Source organism: Zosterops lateralis (assembly GCF_965231275.1).
Source record: "Zosterops lateralis genome assembly, chromosome: 2".
In the NCBI taxonomy this organism is placed as follows: Eukaryota; Metazoa; Chordata; class Aves; order Passeriformes; family Zosteropidae; genus Zosterops; species Zosterops lateralis.
Genome location: NC_139763.1, coordinates 77804586 through 77810585, shown reverse-complemented (window position 1 = coordinate 77810585; position 6000 = coordinate 77804586).

Genomic DNA, 6000 nt, shown 5'->3' with positions numbered 1-6000 from the left:
ACCACAAGGAGTTGGGGATGGGAAGATTTTTAGGGATAAACCATTACAAAAATTTAATAACAAAACATACAAAACTTTTAGGAAATCCAAAATGCACCACAACACCACTGTCAGTAATAATTGTGGCTTAATAGTTAACTTTATATATAAGTGTTCATTAGAGAGACCTTTACAGAGAAGCTCTTTTCAAAAATTTCCAGCCAAGCTACTTCCTCCCTTCATTATGAGCTCTCTTCATATCTGAGCCTTTACTTTTCCAAGTCCTCTAATTCTCCGTGAATTGAGCATTAGAGGCCTGATATTCATGGGAGCAAGGAAGATGGGATGAATTGCTGTCTGCAACAATTCCATTCATATCTTCCAAGCCCTGGTTGCAGTGGAGGTTGTCCAGGGAAGCAGAAGTTCAGAGGTAGCTCAGAAGGCTTTAAAGTGTAAAAATACTTTAAACTGTGTCTTCAGGTAGACATCTGTCCTCTTCCAAGACTACAACAAGCCTTTTGTTGAAAGCCCAGTCAGTGACACTTAGTGGCATTTACTGATTTCATAGGTTTGCCACCTTAAGTAAAGAACATTATTAGCAGTTTCATTGCACCTTAAGCCCACATCCTCTACTTACTAAAGGTGAGGGAAAGTATTTCCTAATAATAATACTACCTTAAAAATCCTAGTATATATGTCACAGCATATGCTATTCTTTTTCTATTTGGATGTATGGGTGGGAATAGCTCAATTTCTAATTCTTTTCAGTTCCTGCTCTTCAAAGTCTGTCCAGAACATCAGAGTTGCTTATTATTGGTATTTCTTCATTATGTGAGCATGTTCCTTTTTTGAAAGTAAAAGAAAAAATAAATAAATTGTTTTCCTCTAATATACATTGATATAGGAAAAATTAATACAGGGAAAACTTTTATTTTTTGTGACAAGTCACAACTTTTCCTCTGAGCAGTAGACACAAAAATTTGGTCCACTGCTTTGAGAGAGGATGTGGATTTAAGCAATTGTCTCTTTCATTTTGCTACACATAAATGGATAAATATGCATATGATGGAAAAAAGGAAATTATGTAGTGATAATGGAAGAAAGCACTTTGATATCACTGTCACAGTATCTATGCTAAAGGCTTTGTTTTATAAGTATTTTAATTAAAAAAGAACAGATTCTTGCAGTTGCATTTAAATTTATCATAAGTGCCAGCAAACAAACATTAATGATAGTAGATGCTATTGTCACCTTTAGAAAGAGCACAATTTTACTGGATCTGGTTCAAGCCTCTCGCACATTAGGGTGAAGACACTGAATTAGTACTCATGCTCTCAGTATTCAAAAACTCTATTAGAAATCAGAATCGTGAGAAAATATCCACCCTGTAACTGCCAGCCAAAGCAATTCATTAAAATATACTGAATGCAGAGGGCTTTAATAAGTTTTCTACAATTAGCACACAGAATTAAAAGAAATTGCAAAAGTAATTTGGCAGAAATCCTGGGGAAAACAAAGGACCAGGGGAGGTACCATGTGGAAATTGAAAACTGCATTTTCTAATTTTTGTGCTGGAAAAAAAGTTACATAAATTACTTGCTGTATATTATATACATCTGTATCTTAGATCACCAATTTATACAAATGTCCTTCAGGGAAAATTCATTTTCTTTGTATTAAGAAAAAAAAAAAAAAAAAAAAAAAGAAAAAAGAAAAAAGAAAAAACAAACTTACTGAAACTACATTCATTGTAAAGAAACCTGAATAAGGAATAAGGACAGAATTTAAAAAAAATGAAGAAATGGTGGACAATTCCTCTTTAAGTTATAAACATGACTGTAGAGCTTTGTCAACTCATGCTATTATGCAAAAGACATCTGTAAAAAATAGCATATCCTGGACAACTTAATTTTCTTTTTTGAAGAATGAACCCAAACAAGCCAGTTGTATTTTTGTGAGGTCCTAATTTATAACTGAGGGAAAGAAACAGATACAGTTCAGCTGAAATTACTTTAAAGTCCTTTTAAGCAGCAGCTTCCACTGTGTTCTTTTGCATAACTTACTGTATATTATGGTTTACAGTCATAAAATTAAAATGTAAATGCTTTTTATTTATTTCCTTTCTTTTTTTTCTTAAAAGTTTTCCTCATTCTGTGGTGGTCAGGGGTGGTAAAAAACCAAAACAAAAGAGTAAATTAGCAAAATTTTCAAACCAAGGACAACTGAATACGGTTATATGGCCTTAAACTACTTTTAGAATATCACAATTTTAAGTGGAATATTCATCAGGTTTTTTTCAGCAATAATACCCTTTGTGGTTTTCTTTTTCTTTTTTTTTTTTCCTTTAGTAAGAAAGAAGATGCTCTTAATGGATTTAGTGCAGCTTTGATCTTTTTGCTATAAGCATAAAGGAATTCTTCAATCATGCATGTGTCTAAAAGTGAGAGCTTAGTCATTGGAAAGTTGGATGACAACCACTGATAATAAAACCAGGAGTACATCCTTTCATTAAATCTAGAAGAGAAATTAGGCTATCTGCCTGTATTTATTAAATACAGCATTTTCATCCTCTTGCCCATATTATTTCCTACAAAGCACCTTTGTCATTATCCAACATGCTCCATGGCAGCCCTGCACATGCAGTATCAATGTCTTTGTCAGTCTGCATGAACAGTGCTCCCCAGCCCTTAGAAGTTCAATAACCCTACCATGTTGCTATGTATTTCATTTATCCGTATGCCCAGTAAATTTTTGGCCAATTATCCTTGAAAAAACAATCTAGAAAAAATAAGTGGACATTCAAAGTCCTTTCATTATGACAATAATCAAGATTTCTAAGTAGATTTTTTTTAAGAGCTTTGCAATAGCATATTTTGCCCTTGCTTGTTTTGCTGGCAATTCTTCTACTGAGTATCTATTTATTTATACAACAAATATCCAAATAGAAAGGACATTGTCCAACAGTCATGACTTAAACTAGATTATCTCCCTGTAATAGTGATCTGGTTTTATATTTTCATGTTCCTCTGAAACAGGTCTGAAGTAGGTTTTACATTGATGGGTACAGGTTACGTAGGGCTGTCACATAAAAGTTATTACAGCTATTCAGCTATGGGCTCCTTATCTGACACAACTTGTGATAACTCTTTTCTTCGATGACACATTTGCAAAAAAAAAAAATCTTTTTTCACAGAAAGTTTAAAATTATCATGTTTCAAGATTTCTGAGAGAGTTTAAAATCATTGTGTTTAAAGATGGAAAGAGAAATGTGTCTAAGTCCATCTTCTTTTTTGATGTTCGCACTGTTTGGCTCCAATTATTCTTCATCCTGTTTCTGTTCTACCAGTCACAAACTTTATTATTATTATTATTTTAAGAGTCTAATCCAATAGGCACAGTAGTATCTAGTATTAAAAACAGCAACCGTCTCACACTATAATGCTGGAACATTTGGCATCCTTTTCCCTGTTCATGCAAGAGAAAAATCACCAAGTTAAAATAATTTCTGTGTTTTGCTGGTATAAAAGTAGCTGAAAAGGAGTGAGCAAAAGAGGAAAAAGAAAAAAGTAATAAAACTGGGGGCAGGGGGAGAAATCTCTGCTCTACTCTCTTTATGACATATGGCCATGAGGAAAAAATTTAAATTTTAATGAAAATACTTATTTCCCAAAGGCCTGGCCAGCAAAGAATGCTGAACGAGATAATTCACTAACCAAAGGAACACAAACTGGAAAGCAGATTATCACTGATGTGAAAAACAAAGGCAGAAGACATTAATAATTAATTGAGGAGGTTTCCTGTAGAGGTTTAGATGAGTTACAGGCTCTATGTGGAAAATCACTTGTCTACCAAATTGTTGTGTTCTCTTTCAGGGTTTCTTATACCTATGTGTATATCCAATATTAAGTTTCCCTGGTCTGAGTTACCTGAAAGGAAGTACAAATCCTAAATGGGATTTTTTATCTGTGTTGAAAAGCATATTTGCTGTGCTGTTTAAATGAAAGCTGACAAGCTACACCTTTATATTGTTGCAGGAATAAATTCCAGCAACATAAAGAGATGTCATCTTGTGCTCACACAGTGTGTCTCCCTGTATATGATGGAAAGGATGTCAAAACTTGTTACGACTAGAGATGGTCAGAAAGCAGTTGAAATAGAAATATCCAGCAGCAACTACTCTTACATTATGATTTATATTTTTACTTTTGGCAAGTGTGTAGAGCTTTGCCTCTGTTCTCTTACTGTCAGAGTTCTAACAGAAAATAGGACCCTCGAAGCAGCAAATATGGCATGCAAGTAAGCTGGTTATAATCTGAAGGTGTCATATTATCCTCAAAAGGGGTTTGATAGAGAAACAAAGGAAATTCTCCTTTGTCTCATAATGTCACATGTCATTGCTCTTGTAGTTGTGAATCACAGCATCTACTGATTGAAGATTCCTTGGGCTCCAATAAGAGGGTCTCAAAATCCTCCGGAATAGATATGACTAATTAAATGTAGGAAATTAAATTTATGTTTGCAACTTTGATGCTTTTCAAATCAAAGACCAGAAGTACCCATATGTCCGTACCAAACCGGCTGAATCTTCTCATAATTTGGACTGACTTTTCAGACATTTGCATGCAAAGTCTCTTGAGTTCCAGTGTGGTAAAAAGTGATAGCTAAGAAGACAGTGATCAAAGATGAAATGTGCCAAAATTTATGTTCATGTCATGAGACAGATAGGAAACACAAGTCTGGAGATGAGTATGAATAATATATTCTGTAAAAGTGTTGATTGTTTTGAATGTATTGGTAGATTCTTCACACACTGAGTAAAACTGAAGAAACGAGAATCCATTTCAATTCAGTTTTCAAGTAGTAAAAACACGTGGATTTTCCTAAAAACATTTTTAAAATTGTTTATACTAAATACACCAACATACTACTTTCAGGAAAAGAATCACATAATGACTGGAGTTGAAAGGGAAGTATGCAGATATCTACTTCAAAGCTTCTTACAAAGCAGATTCACCTGGAACAGGTTGCGCAGGATCGTGTCCAGAAGGGTCTTGAACATCTCCAGAGAAGGAGACTCTGCAACCTCTCTGAGCAGCCTGTTCCAGTGCTCTGCCACTTCTCTCAACCTTCTCTCACAAGAGAGATGCTTCAGTCTCCGCATCATCGTCACTGCCTTCAGCTGAACCCTCTTCAGTACTTGCTTGTCTTTCTTGTACTAAGGATCAAGAACTGGACACAGCACTCCAGATGTGCCTCACCAGGGCAGAGCAGAGGGGCAGGATCACCTCCCCTGACCTGCTGGCACTGCTCTTCCAAATGCACCCCAGGATCCCTCTGGCCTTCTTGGCCATGAGGGCACTGCTGGCTCATGGACCACCACAGGTCCTTCTCTGCAGAGCTGCTTTCCAGCAGGTCAGATCCCAGCCTGTACTGAGGTTTTTCCTCCCCACATGCAAGACTCTGCGTTTGCACTTGTTAATTTTCAGACAGTTCCTCTATACCCATTTCTCCAGCCTGTTGAGGCCCTTCTGGAGGGCTGTACAGACCTTTGGGGTATCAGCCACCCCTCCCAGTTCTGTATTATCAGCAAACTTCCTGAGGGTTACATTCAGCCAGGGCCATTGATAATAAGTTGAACACGACTGGACTTTGTGCTGATCCCTGGGGAACACACTGCGAGCTGCAGGCTCTAAATAGACTCTGCACCACTGGTCACAACACTCTGATCTCTGCCCCCCAGGCAAGTCTCAATCTACCTCACTGTCCACCCATCTAACTCACACTTCCACATGAGCTTTTTGAAACACTTTATACCAAAAATCTTATTTTCTTTCAGGAAAACAAGAATAGGCTATGTGCTTTGAATATGTTTGCTGTGAAAGATATGTGTACTATCTTCTAATCTTGGCTTTTTGGAAATTGCAGGCTTCAAGACACATGCAGTTTTAAGGTGATATCCATATAAATATATATACATATATGCAGAGCACTGCCACAGACATTTGAGCTATTAACAGTGTT